Source organism: Macrotis lagotis, chromosome 3 (genome assembly GCF_037893015.1).
Source record: "Macrotis lagotis isolate mMagLag1 chromosome 3, bilby.v1.9.chrom.fasta, whole genome shotgun sequence".
NCBI classification, from domain to species: domain Eukaryota; kingdom Metazoa; phylum Chordata; class Mammalia; order Peramelemorphia; family Peramelidae; genus Macrotis; species Macrotis lagotis.
In genome coordinates this window covers 145180511-145199452 of record NC_133660.1, presented here as the reverse complement: position 1 = coordinate 145199452, position 18942 = coordinate 145180511, and the positions used below count along the sequence as shown (strand labels likewise).

General features: G+C 39.9%; 1 protein-coding gene across 4 annotated transcripts in view; it reads left to right on the top strand.

Annotated features, from left to right (window-relative positions):
• Positions 1 to 18942, top strand: part of JADE1 (jade family PHD finger 1) — an 81438-nt gene that overhangs the window by 2947 nt on the left and 59549 nt on the right. The window contains exon 1 of one of the 4 annotated variants that reach the window (XM_074229301.1): positions 302 to 18931. The exons of the other annotated variants lie outside the window; for them this stretch is intronic. The gene's annotated coding sequence lies outside the window, so the exon portion shown is untranslated. Of the gene's footprint in view, positions 1 to 301; positions 18932 to 18942 lie in introns of those variants that run through there. 4 annotated transcript variants of the gene reach the window in all.

Sequence of the window (18942 nt, the reverse complement as noted above, 5' to 3'; positions counted from 1 at the left end):
ACCATCTTTATTGTCCCTCTTATCTAAGGATTTCAGCCCTCTGTAAAATTCCCCCTTGGGTGGAGAAAGGAGTAGGGGATGGACAGATTAATCTGAGTATTCATAAGAAAACATCTCAGAATCTGTCTCCGAGTATATTCTAAGAATATCTACACTAGTCCAATAATTGATTTTCTGGAAGGAAGTCCAATTAAGGGACTTCCTCTTTCCGCGTCTTACTTTGTTTTTTGTTTTTTCTAGAGACCTCGGGGGGGAAAAAAAAGAACTGGGTGGGGGCAGGGGGGAAGCAGGGGGAGGGCTAGTAGTATGCTTTGTTGGACGTAGGAGGCTTTGTGTTTCAGTGTGGAGAGAACCCTAGGTTAAAAGCAGAAGAGCTGATGTGGAATCCTGGCTCTGCTCCTTAATATGAGCCTGTGGGAGCCTGAGTCTCTGCTTCTTCATTTGTCTCCCAAGTCCCATTCAATCATGTAGGAATTCCATGATCAGTTATTTGGAGGTTTAGAATCCACTCCCTTTCAGGATAACCATTCTACTTTACTTTGATAGGGAAAGTTCAGTGTTGCCTAAATGTGGAGGTGAGAGAAAGCCAGAGACAGAGGGAAGGGAAAAGGGATTTAATCTTAGAATGAGAAAGAGATGGGTTCAGGTTGCATCTCTGATACATTCTAGCTCTGTGACCTTAAGTAAGTCATTTGAGACCCCCTACTACTAAGGAGTTTTTTAAAAATAAAAATAAAGGAACTTTGCTGATCTGTTTTTGTAGAAGGAATTTTCTCACTCTGCAGGAAGCTCCTAATACCTGTGAAATCACAGGTCTCAGTCCCTATCCCTAGTTAAACACTTAAAAGCCTTCCAGCTAATTCCTGGTAATTTATTTGTATAGAAACTGGAGGCTAAGGTTGAAACACTTAAAAAAACCAATTGTGTAGACAGGGGAGAAACCAGATTGACTCTGGTTCTTGTAGGAAAGGTTTTATTTTAAGCATATGTATTAACCCATGTGAAACAGAATTTACTGCTTGGATGAGTTAGTGGGTTTCCTCCAGGAAACCCCTGTTCCTTCCAGTTAGTAGTGGCCTTCTTTCTCACATCTTAATGGTTTTTTTAAATGAAGTAACTAATCATAATAGTCTGTCTTTCTATGTTAGTGTTGCCTAACTTTGGTAGGCTTAATGGAAGTGAACATTTAACTAAACTTTGTATGCCCACTGCTTTGCATAGCCAGTGGTTGAGGTAGGTTCTTCGCAAATGATTGATGTTTTTTGTTCTTATTAATGATTTGGAGTAGAAACAACTTAGTAGAGTGCATTGCCCCAGTAGGTACTCAGGAAAAGTTTGTCAGTGTGATTTCTAGAAATATGTTTTATTGATGCCTTTTGTCTTTTTAGTAATCATTTCTCACTTTCCAGATTGAACCTTCTCTTATGACATCAGTCAATCCCCTCACCATTTCTGTTTTAATTTTTTCTTGGAATAAATCCTGCAATTGGCTTGAGCAAAGCACCTAACTAGGGGGCAGGGCTTGTAGAAATAAAATCCCAGCTGGGTAAAATGAGAGAACAGTACTTTCTTCATTATATAAACACACAAACACACAGCATACTCATACACCAAATAACATTTTAATGTAACCTAAAGTTCATGAATTTGGAGAGCATCTGTTTATTTTTAGAATAAATTCAATAAATTTTTTTCCTCATAGACTTCAACTTGTTAGAAAAGGAACTGCTAATTGACCTCTCTGTGGTTCTGAGGTTTTGTTGCACTGGATAGTTCAAATTCAGCCTTGCTGCTTATTATCTTTGTGCTTTTAGTCTCTATTTCTTCAGCTATATAACAGTTTAGCTTCAGCTTCAGCTAAAATAACAGTTTAGATGATATCAGGGGTTCCATAACTTTTGTATGTTGTGGACCCCTTTGGCATTCTGGTGAAACCTTAGAATTTAGACCCCTTAAAAGAATCTTTATGACCAGCACTCATAATTGAAGGAAATACTAAACTTTACTTAAGAGATTAGTGAAAATTAAGATTATTTTTCCCCTCTTTCAAGTTTACAGAGCCATTGAAATCTCTCTTCAGACCACAGGTTAAAAATCCTTAGAGAAATTATTAAGGTTCCTAACAACTCAAAATCTTTGATCCTCTCAAAGTATGGTAATTTCTTCTTACTTATCATGACTGTCTCATAGTGGAATGGAAAGGAATGACTTCCTCCTCATTCGAGGTCTTCAGGTATAATAATCTAGAAGACCACTCCTGGTAAAAATATCCTTCCAACACTGAAATTTTGTAATTCTGATGGTCTCCAAGGACCTTTACAATCTGAAAGCTCATATATAGAAGATGAGCAGCTTGTGTTAGGAGCAGTATCTAGACATTAGAAAGAGAATAATTTGATTTGATTAAGGAACCTTTCTAACAATTAGAGCTATCCAAAAGAAGAATTGGGTTGCCTTGGGACAAAGTTGCTTTTCCTTTGCCGGAAGTCTACAAGCATAGCCTGGGATGACCACTTAGGTCAGTAGTATAGTGATTGATATATAGCTATATCTATCTATCTATCTATCAATATACATATATATATATGTATATAAAGTATATATATTTTAGCAAATATGTATTTGCAAAGTTCTGTTTTGCATGTGTTGAAAGAGTTCTAGTATATTAGAAGGCCCATGAGATAAGTTCCACCTCTAAAGATACAAGGATTCTTTCAGCTTTTAAATTCATAAAGAGGAGTCTGGAGATTAGCACCAAACAACAATGACTGGACTTTGTACAGAGACAAGTTTAGGCCAGATATAAAGAGGGAAAAAAAAACCCAGCCCATTGAAAACCCAAAGTGAAATGGCCTGCCTCGAGTACTGAGTTCCTTCTTGAGGGCTTTGAGCAAAGACTTGGTGACCCGTTTTGGGGTGTGATGGAGAGGTGATTATTACTTCTTGGGAGGTAGACTGTATGTCCTCTGAGGTCCCTCTTAACTGAAAATTTGGTCACCCCTTTTTTTGCAATTTTGTAAAAGCACCAATCTCAAATAAGAGGAGTGTTTGGGTCAGGATGCAAAGGTGCAGGGGGTACAGGAGATAGGTGCATCTGCTGAAATTCTTTTTTTCTTAGTATTTCTGTAGATGCTCAGGGGGGCCTTTGATATTATAGTAGCTTCTTTTGACAAGAATTATAGTTAATGGCCCATTAGAGTTTGCATTAAAAGCCTTGGAGCTTTGAAGCGGCTTTGCAGTGAGTGAAGAGAAGACTTTGTGAAAACCTTACCTTGTGCCTCTTTACTCTTTCAGCTCTTCTCTCTTTGAGAGCCCACACTGTGCAATGACAGGATGTTGATCTGGACACTTTGTCTTGGTCCTTGCTCTGATAGCTACATGTGTTAAAGTCGTACTGTGTAGCAGTGCTGGGAAGATAGAGATGAAAAAATGTAATAATTTCTCCTTTTTAAATGTTTGCATCCCTTGGGGGAGACATCGCCCATATCTAAGCTTGTATAGAATAAATTCAAACTATAAATAGAAGGTTGTTAGGGTGAGGAAAGCAATAGAAGTTGGAGGGATCAGGAAAATTGTCCTTTAGATTAGAGGTGTCAAACAGGCAACCTGCAACAATCCTTGTGGAACCAGATAAAAATACAGTAGAACAGAGATAATGCTAATATGTGATTTTCAGGTAGTATGTGGCCAAGGGACTTGTCACCTATAGTTTTTTGTGACCCTTATTCTATTTGAGTTCTTATTAAGAACTGGATTAGAATCTTGAAGGAGTACTAGCTGAGGGACCACATAAGTCACGCTCTGAGTCTTTGTAAAATGTTTGTGTTAAGATTTGAACTACTAGGGATCTCACGGACTTCTTGTAAATCTGGACATTCTTTGGAAACTCTTACTTCTTGGTGGTGAGGTCATGGATTTAGATCTGGGAAGTGACCTCAGGGATGTCTGCCCTCTGTATTTTACAGAAAAGGAAATGAAAAGTCCCCAAATGACTAGTCCAAGAACACACAAGGATTTGCATTTAAGGTCTTTTTTGAGTCCAAATTCAATTGTACATGTTGCTGTGCTTAGCAGGAAGAAATCACTATGACATAAAACTCCTCTGGTTTTAAAAACCCTCAAGTTTGAACCACTTTCAAGCCTTCCTCCCTGACCTGTGGGTTTATTAATTGTATGAGATTCAACAGTATCAAATTTTTTTAAAGAACATTTTTCCACCAGAGGGAAATTCCAGCAGACTATCATTCTTTACATGACCTGTCAGGAATTTCATTTCTGATTGCACATTTGAAACTCTGAAATCTCCTTTTTCACTCTTGCCTCCATGGTTAAGACTTATATATTCAAAGTAAAGACTAGAGTAATCTGAAAGTCTTTTTACAGTTAAATCAGTTGATTCAATGCCTGTTCGTTGCAGCTTTTAGAGTATTCAAAAAAAATAGTATCTTGAGGGAAACAGTTCAGATTTAACTGAAGAAGTCATTGTCCATTTGCCTAATGTTGCTGGGAACTATGGAGCTTCTGTCCCTAGGAGTATTTTTGGAGGGTCTGGGCCTCTCCCTCAAACTGAGGGACTAGACCAAGATCCTGTGATCACAGTGGTGCACTGTTATAAGAGCCGTTAAGATGCTTGAACTGGTCACCACCTCAGGTGTGGTTGGAACCCTTTCTCTTGGCCTCATCACCAGCTAGAGGCACTCTGATTTCTGAAGGTTTTAGCTGAACCATCATCTCTGGCTCAATCTGTCAAAACTAACAGCTTGTATCCACGACTCTCCTTCGTTCTTCCTCCACAAAGAAATAAATTTGACCATATAATCAAGCCAGATTTGAAAATAGAGTTTTAATTGGGGGCATAAGACACTGAGATGGTCAATTTTTTTTTGTGGCCAACAGGATTTTGAGCCTGAAAAAAGCTGCTCCCTTTTTCATGTGAGTAAACTGAGGCCTGAAGAGGTCTTTTACTTCTCAGAACAGACCTCTAGTTAATCTCAAAAATCTGCTGGGTCTGGCTAAATCCCAAGGATGGCGATCAGAAGCCACAGTTTAATGTGCCGTGCTTTCCCTTGAAGGGCTATGGAATTCATTCTAGGTCAAAGCTTTAGAATACTTTAAAATGCCATAAATATTTCCTTATCTTTTAAATGTTGTTCATTGATAATATGGTTGTAGGACATGATGTTCAGATGGGAATTCCAAACGGGTTCCTAATTTTTACAGTAAATTATATTCTTGCTGGAGAATTAGCAAAGTGTCATATTGCCCTTCACTTAGAGTTTTGATTAACTAACAGGTGGAAGAGATGTCAGGGTCTGACTGTCAGACTGTTTCCTTCTGAGCTTTGTAGACTACAAAACCTCAGCTGTCCAGAATCCTCCTGGAATGAGTTGGTTTGACTAGGAAACAATGGGTTCCAGTAGAAAGGTCACCTCATTTAAGTGATAAAAGATCTACTCTGATTCCTACTTTTGTGATTTTTATTAACTGTTTACTTTGGCTAAATCTTCTGACCTTTTTGAGGCTCAATTTCCTCATCTATAAAACAGGGTGGACTTGTATTTTGAGAATTCCTCCAAACTCCAAGGTACTATTACTTACCCCTTTAAGCTCTAAATTTTTAAAATTTATCTCTAATTGGCATAGTTTGTTTGGTTCCTTCTTACAGAGTATATTTGAGGATAGTTTAACTTCTCCTTGTTGATTTAAAGTTGTATTGGCTGTTAGCCCTCCCTGTTTATTTACTTTCCTCCATTCTAGTTTCTAATTTGTTCCATGATCAGAAACCAGATTACCATATTAGAATTATTTATAAATTAAGAGTAAATAGACTCCTAGTGGGGATTTTAAGGCCTTATCTAGAGGAAAAAACACATGAACTTTTTTATATCTATTTTGGTGGTCCAGAGGCTTCCTTTTGTTCCCTGTGAGATGGTTCAGATAGCTGTGTTCCAGATAGTTTGAAGAGTTCACCTAAGATATGGGTCTGCTATTCAAGTTAAACAATTTTATTGCAATAACAAATAGGTTAGCAAAATGCCTTATGTATTTATCCCATTGTCCCCACAATAACCCTGGGATATAGTGATATTATTTCCTTTTTTGCAGATGGGGAAACTGAGACTGAAAGAGGTTAAGTTGTTTGCCCAGGGTTATACAGGTAATGGGGTGCTCAAGCTGGGATTAGAACTCATGTCTTCAGGGGCGGCTAGGTGGCATAGTGGATAAAGCACCGGCCTTGGAGTCAGGAATACCTGGGTTCAAATTCGGTCTCAGACACTTAATAATTACCTAGCTGTGTGGCCTTGGGCAAGCCACTTAACCCCATTTGCCTTGCAAAAACCTAAAAAAACCAAACAAACAGAACTCATGTCTTCCTGACTCTTAAGTCTACCACTGTTGGGTACTGTTCCATCTTGCTGCCTAATTTGTTATAACCAGTTCCTTTAAGGTTGATAAAGTCAAGTTGATTTCCCATTATCCAATCTAGTGGGAGACTTGATTTGAAAATCAGATTATTGATTTATTAATTTATGCTGAGAAATAAAACTGCAGGTTAGACTGTACTTGAGAAACAGAAATAAGGTCAGAACTTTGCTTGGTAAATATGGAGTCATGCATGATAAGGAGAAATGGATGAGCTCTGGGGAGATTTGCATTATCCCATGCTGTGGAAGCTAGTTTGGGTTGGGAGGGAAGGAGAGAATCACATCACCTACTTTCATTTTCTAGAAGTGTGACCTTGAGGAAATCTTTTAACTCCTGGGCCTCAGTTTTTCCCATCTATAAAATGAGTCCATTGAAATGGATGACCTTTAAGGTTGATTCTAGATATATGTGCCTGAGATGCTAAATCCTCCCTTATAGGGATATAATACCTACAAAATGCATTGGACATTGGTTCAGAATCTCAGAGGTGGAAGGGTCCTGAATTCTCTTCTCTGACCGGTGCTGCATGACCCATCTCACCTCTGGAGTATTTCCTTATATCATGCCTAAATTTCTCTCCTTTTCTTGAGCTACACCTTTGGAGAGGGGGAAGGGAGAAAAGAGGTAGGTGCAGACTGAAGAAGCCTAATCTGGTTTTGCATTGATAGTCTTCAGTAGCATGGGCACCCTGCTTCCCCCCCCCCCCCCCCAGTTGCTTTTCTCTGGCTGAGCTGGTCAGAGCACTGCCCTGTACACTGGTCAGGGACCCCTGATAAGTTTAGTGCTCTTTTACTAATCTGGTCAACTTGCTATCACTTCTCACTAACCTTTATCTTTGTAATATGCTACTACAGGTGACACTGTCCAAGTTCACTCATTTTTCATTGATTACGTTTTAGCTTTTCTATTTCCTAAGGAATATAGGGATAGAAAGTACCTTGATCTATTGAGTTGAACTCTCCCTGAATCACTGTGAAGCTTCTGGAAAGGTTTCCTTTGGATTATCTTGTTAGCTTTAATTTTAGAGGGTGACTATGACGTAGAATCTGGGATTTATTTTATGAATGGGTGTGGCCATCTATTCACTCACTACAAAGGTGGTATAGTGGCAAGTATACTGAATTTGAAACCAGATGATTTGGGGTCACATTTTGGCTGGGCCTCTTCCTATTGCTCTTGGCTAACATGAAGGGATTAGATTCAGACCAAATTTAAATCTATGATAATCCCTCATGATATTTATTTATATGATAGTTGCTTAAATGGTTGTAAACTGTTTTCATATAGTAGTTTAATTGATAATTGATTTAGAGTCAACCAGTAAACACTTATCAAGTGCTTATTAAGTCCAAGAACATAAGTATTTGTTTTTCAAAGAGAAAAGTGATTCCCTGCTCAGAGTCAACTAGCCCTCTTAAGTATATATATTGCGAGATACATACATGCAAAGTAGGCACATTATAAGAGGAGATGACATTAGTAGGTGCAAGAAGCAAAAAATGCTTTCTGCAAAAAGTGACTTGATCTGAATCTTGAAGGAACTCAGAAATTCCAAGAAATGGAGGTGAGGAAGGGAGAGCATTCAGGCCTAGAAGACACCCAGTGCCTGGAGAAAGGGGATGCTAGGTCTTCTTCAAGGACTAGCATAGGCTGGATCATACAATTCATAGAATGAATGGGTAAGAAGACTAGAAAGTTAGGAAGGGACTACATGATGAAAACCTTTGAAAACAGACAAGAGTATTTATATTTGATCTTAGAGATAAGAGAGAGCCACTGGAGTTGAATATATGTTTTTGTTTTTGAATACATGACTTAATATCTACTCAGATCTCAGTTTCAAAGTGAGGGAGGTTACGACAAGATGCTCTCTGAGGTCTCTGAGCCCTGGGGTCTCTTCTGCCTCTAAATCTGTAATCCTCTTTCCTGTCTCTTACTAGTTTGGGTTTCATGCATCATGAGATAGTCTTGTGTACATTAGAGCAGGGTGGTATTTTAGAGAGCTGAATTTGGATTCTTACTGTACTAAGTGACTTTGGGCAAGGCACTTTTCTCTGGGCCTCAGTTTCCTGACATGTGAAATCAGGAGTTGGCCTGCTTGATTTTTGAGGGCCTAAACTCTGAATCCCATGATTCTATGTAACTAGCTGCTTCAGGACAGGTGTATCACCTGGAAGTATCTATGTCCTCTAGTGTACATGAACTGTGACATCATTTGCCATTGAGGTTAACATATTCTATGTGTGGGACTTGGTGTAGGTAGTGAGAATGGATGGTGTCTGATGGCTGGCTATGATCAGGAATGGAGTTCTTAAAAAACAGTTGCTTGAAAACAGTTTGGGCAAGTGCAGTTGTCGTGAGCCAGCAGAGAGCCGTTCTGACCGGAATCATCCCTTTTCCGAACATCTGGTCAGAGCAGTTCAGAATCCTAGACACTTCCCCTGGAGGTCCTTGCACTTAGCAGTTTAGTCATCCAATGGTGGAAATGAGTTGTAGGACCCTTCCAGTATCAAGGAAGGGACATGGAATTGGGGAGCACCTATCTTGGAACTTTACCTTAGATGCTCACTAGTGGTGTGATTATGGGCAAATTATAGGATCACAGAACTAGAAAAGAACTTAAGAATACCCTGAGTCCAACACCTTGAGTTTAACAAGGTCATATAAGTAGTAAGTAGTGGACCTGGGTTGAACCCAGGTCCCCTCACTCCAAACACAACCTCTTTCTGAGGGGGGGATCTAGATTCAGTTGGCCTTAACCCTTGTATTTCTGCTTCATTTGAAGTTAGATTTTTTTTTAAAAAGGAATTTAATTAAAATTCTAGTTTCATAAATAGTTTCAATTCATTAGAATTGAGAACTGAGACAGCTGATTTTTACCAGAGGTGAATAAACCTAACACCAAAGTCCTTTGTCCCACCTGTTAAAAAATGCCTGTCTTATAGGTCTAGTGTGCTTTGTAAACCTTCAAGTGTGATGTAAATGTCAGTTATTATTTTATTTTGATAGAATCACAAAATGTGAAAGTTGATCAGAGCTATCTCATCTAATCTGTCCACAACCCCACTAGGCTCATTTCTCCAGGGGTCATTTGGTCTCCCCTTGAAAAGTTCCAAGGAGGGGGAACATTTCCCTACACAACCCATTCCTCTTCTGGAGAGCTCAGTTAAGTTTTTCCTCTTATCAAGCCTAACTTTGCCTCTTTACAACTTTTCCCCATTGCTCCTGATTCTGCCCTCTAGGGCCCAAGTGAACAAATGTAATTCATCTCTCCAGCACCTGGCCACCAGCCCTTCTAATACCTGCAGATTTCTTTTACGTTCCGCTATAGCTGTTTCTTCTCTAGGCTAAATGTGCCTTCTTCCTTCAAAGGATCCTGTATATCTGTATGTTATTACTACTTAGGCTATATAATGACAGTTGGATGATAATAAATACTTATTAAGCATCTATTATATGTATGTACCAGACATAATTGTTGTTTTTGTTATTATTATTACAATTACAAAATTCGAGAAAAAGAAGCATTTATTTTGTGCCTACTACACTCTAAGCATAGTTACTGCTAATGAAGTGTCATATAAATGACAACTTTTTTTTCACCCATTTTAGAGTTGTTGTTTTTCCCCAGAAATTATTCTTTTCATATGTCATTTCTGAGTCTTTCCACATTTGCAGAATGAGGAGATTTGAATGTTAAGATTCTTTTCAGTTTTAAGATTTCACATTTAAAAAAAAAGAGCGAGTTGGCATAGCTCCTTTCTATCTCTCTCCCCTCTCCTGTGTCAAAGGCTGTGCAGTACAGGGGTTCCTTTTGCCCCTGGCCATACCACTGACCTTGATTTTTGTGGCTTAATCACCTAAAAATGAAATCATTCCTGCCCTCAGAGAGGCAACACTTACATATATATGAACTATATATGTGTATATATAAACATGTGCATATATGTGTATATATCACATATATGAAATATATTCAAAACATGTACAAGGTAGTTGTAAAGAGAGGGAAGGTTCTGGTAGCTGGAGGAATTAGGAAAGGTTTTAGTTGGAAGGCTCCTTTGATTAGAGTTTGAAGGACATGAAAAATCCAGGAGTTATGTACCTGTAGACTTGAATCTAGCCAGGGTAAAGGCTGAGATGAGGTATCTCGTGAAGAGGGGTTGCTAGGTGGCACAGTGGATAGAATGGCAACCCTGGAGTTCAAATCTGGTCTTAGATACTTACTTGCTGTATTGACTAAGTCTTTTAGCTCTGTTTGCCTCAGTTTGCCTCAACTGACAAATAATCTGGGAAAGGAAATGGCAAAGCCCTCAAGAATCCTTGACAAGAAAAACTCAAATGGGGTCATGAAGAGTTGGATATGAGTGAAATGACTGAGCAACTACAACAGAAATGAGTAGGAGAAGGAAATGACAAACCACTACAGCCTCTTTGCCAAGAAAAACCCAAATGGGGCCACTATGAGTCTGTCCCAGCTGAAATGATTGAACCACAAGAAGTCCAGTTTGGCTGGATTTTTTAGAGTAAAGACCAGAAAGGCAGGTTTGTAGAGCCTTAAGGACTTTGGAGGCTTTAGATTGTTTGTACCAAAACAACCTGGACAATTGAGAGCTAACAACACCCACCCACATTGATCAAACACCTTCCTGGACTTTAGAACTGGAAGGAAATTTAAAGACCATATCACAAACCAGGTGTCTGTCATGAGCTGGGCGGCATGCAAGCAGATTTGCAGATAGGATCTTCCCCATCCCAAGATGGTAGCAATTCAGCTCTCTCTCGCTAACGGAAATTTGACAACAAGATCATTCTCTGAGTTGAAGCAACCGAGCTTGGGAAAGAAGACATTTAAACCACATCAGTCCTTTTAACTTTTGCTGTTCATTTCCTCAGGGCAGATTTTGATAAGAGACCAGGCAGGGGGGAGATCATGAAGATAGTAGGTGCCCCAGTGGGTGAGTCCCTGTGGGTTAGTTGGAGACAGAGAACTGCAGTGGCAAGAAGATAGATGGAGCTGACTTTGTCACTGTCTTTCTATGTGACCTTGGGTGACCCTTTGGGACCTCAGTTTCCTCATCTGTAAAATGAGGTATTTAGTGAGAGACCGAATATGGTTGTATTCATTTAAAACAAGTAAGTATATATTGACTTCAAAAATAATCTTTATATTAAAGTAACAGCCAGTCAAAAGGTACAGATGAAAAATTCTGCTGAAAAAAGAAAAAAAAGTCTGTTCTTCACCAAATTGTTTTTGATCTCCTAGTTTCTGAATTTGAGCTGGGTTTTTAATTAACTTCCTTGTCTAAATCCCTGAATCAAGTTTTTCTTTGTGTAGGAGTGGCTCCGTTTATGCCCATGGGTTGTAGGTTGATATTGATTTTCCAACGTTCTTTATCTCTCTCCTTATGCTCAGTTTGTGACTGAAATAATCACTTTTCCTTTTCATCTGGGAAGGTTCAGTTCACCATTGACCTTCCTTCCAAAGTGAATAGTTTAGGAGAATCAGTGGGGAATTTTCTTCAGCTAGCTTTTTAGTGGACAATAAGAACAAAATGCTTGTTTTTTTTTATTTTTGTGCTTATTTCTTGCTTTTCTAAACTACTGATAAGAGATTGAACTGCTCAATGTTGATCATTTTGAAGGGATGTTAGAGATAATTTCATCTAGCTTTTCTCTTTGAGAGAGAACATGGTAGAAAGATTAGAGGGCTGTGTTTGGCAGCAACAGGACAGCCAGGTGGCACAGTGGATAAAGTGTCAGACTTGGAGTCAGGAAGACTCATCTTCCTTAGTTCCAACTTGACCTCAGTACATACTAGCTGTGTGACCCAGGGCAAGTCATTTAACCCTGTTTGCCTCAGTTTCTTCATTTGTCAAATGAACCTGGAGAAGGAAATAGCAAATCACTTCAGCTTCTCTACCAAGAAAACCCCAAATGGGATGATGAAGAATCAGGCATGATTGAGAAATGACTGAACAAACTTGGTATATATCAGGAAGCTGTGTGTGTCCACCTAGCCTCTGAGAACATGTCTTTATTTCTTAGGACAAGTCATCACCTTTCCAAGTCTCATTTTCCTCATCTCTGAATCTGTAGTATTGGTCTCACCCACTTGTTGCAAAGACTCAAATGAAGTCATAGACTGAGAGCTGGAAGGAACTGTAGAGGCCATCTAGTCTATCTTCCTCATTTTAAAGAAGGGAAAATTGAGTCCCAAAGAGATTTAAGTTATTAACTTTTGGCCTCAGTTTCCCCTTCTGTAAAATGAAGGAGTGTCAGTGACACTGAATAAGAAGTGCCAGAGCCTAGAGCTGAACCCAGGGCCTCTGAAGCTAACTACTTCCAGTGCAAGTTCTTTTGTTATGAGAGTTGGCTCAGTGGTACCAAGGATAGAATGTGGGAAGTGGAGTCAGGAGGACCTGACTTTATAGCTATGGGACCCCAGGCAAATCACTTCACCTCAGTTTGCTTCAGGTTCCTCAACTGTAAAATGAGATTAATTGCACTTAGCTCCCAGAGTTGTTGTGAAGATCAGATGAGTTAATAATTTGTAAGTGTTTTGCAAAAGCTTAAAGCACTACATAAATACTAGCCATTACTGTGCTTTGGTATCCAATTCATGAACATTTAACACCGTGCAAACCCAAAGTACTATCCCAGTATCAATTATTAACATTTACAATAAAAGACTTTAGTTTAAAAACAAAAAAACAAACAAAAAATTTTATCAGGTCAAGGTAGTTGGCTCATGTAATGGCCAATTTTGGGGAGAAAATGTTGGTTTGGGATCCATGCAAGGAAGGCTCTATTTGGATGCAGTCCTTGAGTGGGACTCCCACTCTATTGCTTGGAGCCGTGTGATTGGCACTTCTCTCAGGAAATCTTTTCTCCTGATTAAAATGTGTAGTTAGAACTAGATGACCTAGAAGATTACATCTAGCTCTGGACCTTATAAATTAAGAAAGTTAAAGTCTTTTAAAACAGCCCTTGGGACACATGCCTTTGAAAATACTGCTCATAGAAGATTTTCTGGCCTGGAATTCATTATTAATGGATTGTGTGACTTCACTAGTGTGATCAGGCAAAACATTGATGCCCTGTTGCAAGCCATTCATGCCCAACCAAAAGTCTTCATGATTCTTGTCCTTGCCCTCTTACAAAGAAGACTCCAGTCAATGTGCCTGGAATTCTTCATCCAGGTCTTCATCCAGGAATTTCATTAAACACCAGGCTAAGGAACCATTCTCTTTCCGTGATAGATTTAGCTGTCAAAAGCCATCTGGTCCAACTTTATTGTATAGATGAAGGATCCTCAACTCAAAACAATTGAAGTGACTTGTTTGAGACTACTTAGTGGAAGAGATGGAAATTGAACCTATGGCCTCAGTTCTTAAATCCATTAGTTCCCATTATACTGAACTGCCTCCTAGTGGCATTCTTCACTAGCCCTCTTTTCTTACATTTATGAGTGAGATTATAGATAAACTATTTGACAGAGGAGGAGAAAGGGGCAGAATAAAGGGAGAGCTAAGCTTGTTGGAACTATAGCCAATTAAAGATCAAGCAGACCTGAATAGAAATAAGAAAATGTCAAAGAGGAAAGATCAGACTTGTGTTTGGACCCAGAAGCAACTGGTGGAAAGAATAAAGATGTAGAATTAGGTGGACACTGTAAAGAGCTGGACTTAGGTAAACCTTTCCAACAGTTAGTGCATTCCCTGTCATAGGCAGGAATGGAGGATTTCTCATTGGAGGTCTTCCAGTCAAGTCTGGATGTTTATCCTGGATATATGATAGGGAAGATTCTTGTTCACCAATTGAGGGACTACCTGGCTTCTAGAGTGCCTTCCCATTCCAGAATCCTTGGTTTGCAAAAATATCATTTATCTGCAAAAATTCAGTGTATTTTCCCTAATTTGGGTATTCTGTCTATAAGCTATCTTTGAGCATTTAGAGTTTTATGTAGCAGGTTGTGATAGGATAGAGATCTGGAAGGGATCTTAGCCATTATCTAATCTGGTTCCTTTATTTTATGGAAGGGGAAACTCTCAGTGATTTGCCAAGGTCACACAATCTGTAGAGCTTCATTGGGAATCAAGAGACTTTTGAGTTCAGTGCTTTTCCTGTCCCTGACCTGGGGAAGCAAGGTTAAAAAATAAGGTTGAATAGTAGAATGGGAAGTGGTGGAAAACAAGGGAAGAGAAGAGCTGTTCTAGTTAGAATATCCAGATAAGGTCAAACAGAGCCCAGATACTGTCTGGGAAGAAAGAACCATGTTAGAGAATCTTAGAGCAAGTGAGTTGGGGGCTTTGAGGCTGGGTAGTCCAAATCTCACATCATCCAGTTGAAGAAACTGGATTCAAGAGAGGTGACTTGACTTGCCCAAAGTCACATAAAAAAGTTCAAGAGTTGGCTAGGGGTAGTGCCGTAGGAGAATCAGATCTCAGAAGACTCCAGGCCAGATCTGACCTCAGACACATTACTAAACTGGGCAGCCCTGGGCAAACCACTTAACCTCTCTTTGCCTCAGTTTCTTCAGCTGCACATCGGGGACAATAACGTCTTCACAGGGTTCTTATAAGGATCAAATGAGATGATATTTTAGAAGCTCTTAAGATGGTGTTTGGCATAGAGCAGGCAGAACGTAAATGCATGATTCCTTCCCTTTCTTCTGGGCCGAACTGCGATGTAAACCCAGTACATTCTGGGTTTCCCCCCTGTCTCCACTGCAGCTTGCTCATCATGCTTCTGCATCCTCAGCTTCTAGAGGAGTTGTGTTGGAGGCACCTGTTTCAGGGACGGGGAATCAGAATGTCTTGGTTCTGGTCTAGCTGTGCTCTTAGGGGCTCCAATCGATGAAAGCTAAGGGCCCTTTCTCTTTCCCTCCTTTATTCTAGGGTAGGGATGAAAAAAGGTCAGAGGATGGAGAGGGGTGGGAGACAGCATCAGCAAGTATTGGAATTAGGGATGAGGACAGATTTTCAGGAAGCCCCTGGAAGCCAAGGTGGGGAGGAGGGTGGACTGCCTCCTTTTGGCAGTGGGAATTCAACTCACTTAATTTCAGTTTCAATTAGTTCAGTAAGTTATTGTTTCCTTTATGCACTGGGAAAGGAACTACAGCTCCTGGCTGGAACTTCATTCAATTTTACTACAGCAGGAATAGGGAGTTATTAAAGGTTTTTAGATAGATGAAATTGCTTTTAAGGGCTCCTGATTTGGTAAATGAATTAGAAGGAAGAGATTGAATTTAGGGAGGTAAGTCAGTTGGGCTGTGAGAATAGAAAGCCAGGAATGATATTCAGGTCAAATTTCAACAAATTCAGTAAACATTAACTGCAAGGCAAGAGGAGACAAATAGACAAACAGTTCTTGCCCTAAATCGGCTTACTATTCTATTGAAATAATCCTTTCTCAACCTTCTTAATTCTAGCGTCTTCCCTCTTTAAATTATTTGCTGTCTATTCTGCTTATGGCTTATAGCTTGTTGGCTTCTGCTTAGATTGTGAGCTCCTTGAGGGCAGGGTCTATCTGACCTCATTGTGTCAGCAGCCCCATAAATGTTCATTGATTAACTAGAGACCTTTAAAAGTAAGGACTGACAAAACTCTGTGACTTAATCCTGAGAATATGGTGATCCTCTTGGAGGATATTACTAACTTGCTAGTAGGGAGTCAGTGTTTGGGACAGGACTCAAACTTTGTCCAGTGCCACTTCACATTTCATTAATTGAGCAGTCCAAAATACTTAATAAGCTTGTATAAGATATACAGGCAGATTTTTGGGAGAGAACTGTGACTTTTTAGGTCTCCTTATTATGGTAAGGTAAGCCCAGTGTCTCTCCCCTCAGCATCCTTACACCTCCAGGACCTGGCTCCAGGATCTCTGCCTTTTCTTATGGACAAAGATCACTTGAGCGCTCATGTGGCAGAGGATAAGTCAGCTCTTGAATTGAAATAATTACTGGAGTTTCTTGCTAGCTCCCAATGGCCAGATGTCTGCAGCCTGTCCATCTGGGAGGCAGTAGTAGCATTTGATCCTATTCCTTGATAGAGTAAAGAAACTTTAGGTGAGAGAAATCATCCTTTTGTCAAGGCTCAAGTACATCAGAGTGGCAGAGGGGGAGCCTTGGTACTGTACCACCCCCATTACAGCCCTGGGGTCCCTGGAGAAATAAAGAGGCTTCTCTACCTTCATTACTCTTGAGCTTTTGGTGCTGCTAAAAATGGAATTCATTAGAAGGAGAAAACTATTTTCATCTCTTTTTACTTGCATAATTTTGCTTAAGAGAGTATTCGAATGCTTTTTGGAGCATCCTGCTGTGTTGGCCACCGTTTGAATTTTCTTTTCCAGTCTGTGCATCTCTGCAGCCTGGAGCTTTGTTTGAAAGCTAGAAGGACAGTTTGGTTTAGAAGGAATTGGAAGAGGTGAAGTTGTCTGGATCAAAGAAGATGCAGTAATAGTGTTTCCCTGTTGGTGGTACTGTATGCAACATATATTAGGTGCTCAATCATTGCTTATGGGACTGGACTGGGGGATGATGGGGCCCTAGCATTGCAAATTTAGAACTGGAACATTTTAGGGAGAGAGAGGATCTCTAAGATACTCTTTTTTTTTTGTTGTTGTTGTTTTTGCAAGGCAGTGGGGTTAAGTGACTTGCCCAAGGTCTCACAGCTAGGTAATTATTAAGTGTCTGAGGCTAGATTTGAACTCAGGTTCTCCTGACTCCAGGGCCAATGCTGTATCCACTTTGCCACCTAGCTTCCCCCTCTAAGATACTCTTATTCCATGGGATTCTAGGGTCCCTTCTGGGAGGTACCTTAGTTGGTTAATATGCAGCCAATAGGAGGGTTTCTAAAAACAGTCCTTTTTAAAGAAGTTTATATCATGTGGTCACTAGAGGTAAAAATCCTGAATTTGGTGTTGAATTGCCACTTACTATCTAGCACAGGGGATAGAGCACTGACCTTGGAGTCAAGAGGACTGGGGTTTGAATCCATCCTCAGACACTTAACTCTTACTAGCTGTGTGACCCTGGCAAGTGACTTAACCCTGATCGCCTTGCACCCAGAGCCATCTCCAGTCATCCTGCTTCATATCTGACCAGATGACCGGAGGAGAAAGTGAGACTGGTGACTTAGCACAGTCCACCCCTCACTCAGATTCAATTCATGTGCTTGTCATGGCATCACCTCCCTGTTGTCATGGTCTTCTTCAAAAAATGGAGGACAATGCAGTGGATAGAGCATGGGCCCTGGAGTCAGGAGGACCTGAGTTCAAATCCAGCCTCAGACACTTGATTACCTAGCTATGTGGCCTTGGGCAGGCCACTTAACCCCACTGCCTTGCAAAAACCTAAAAAAAAAAAAAAAATGGAGTACAAACATTATTTGTAAACTGAAGTAGTTGAATTAGATGACCTCTGTGATAAGTCATGAGACCTCCATGGGCCTCATTTTCTTTTTGGCAAATAGAAGCAGTTGAATTAGATCTCTGGGATCTTTCTCACATCTATAGGGTACTATGGTCATCACTTTTCTTTCTGAATTATCCTATACAAGTTATCCTTCTGCTTTTTGGAAAAAAAAGCACATTTTTTTAGACATTCTGCAAGATCAGAGGCGGTGATATTGAAACTCCTCTGTGAGGATGGATGGTGGGTGGTATTTCCCCTTTTGCAAAAAATAGGCCTTACTCCTTCCTACACTTTAATCACAGTCTGTTCCCTTTTCTGAGTATAGAGGTGAGCTGTTCTAGCCTTTCCTTCTTACTGTTTCTCAGCCAATCTCTCAATAAATAATTATTAATAATTACTTTTTTTTTTTTACCAGAACTGAGTTCTGGGGATCCAAAGAAAGGCAGAAAGCAGACTGCCCCCAAGAAACAGCAGGGTTTTGTGAAAAGAATGTTAGATTTGGCATCAAAATCTCCTCCAACTCTGTAGCCTTTCTAGCTCCTTGTCAGGTCATTTCCCCTCACCATGCCTTAGTTTCCTCATTTGTTTGATGAGCAAGTTGGTTTAGACCAAGGGTTCTTGATTTTTTTTTTTTTGGTGTCACAGATTCCTTTGGTGAAATCTTTGTACCCCTCTCAGAAGAATGTTTTTAAATGCATAAAGTAAAACACAAAAGGAGTTAAAAGGAAACCAATTATGGTAAATCCTTCTCAAAATGTTTTTTTAAAAAAATATTTATGAATTCCAGGTTAAGAACCAGCCTCTGGTAGAGATGCTTTCTAAAGTTCCTTTCAGGTATAAATCCTTTGATGTCCTGGCTTGTTTGTTAGATCTAGAGATGAATGAGATGGGCATAGTCCCTAGGAATTTCTCAGCAAGCATGGAACCTCTGTGACCTGTGTGCCAGTCAGCCTAAGCTCAGAGCAGAATGTGATGAATGGTTAAAAGTGGCAGGGACAAAGTTGTGAGTAACTTAAGAGGAAGGGGAGATCTTGTGGGGGGGATGGGGCAGTGAGGAAGACACACCTGGACACACCTTGAAGGATCTAGGTAAGTACAGC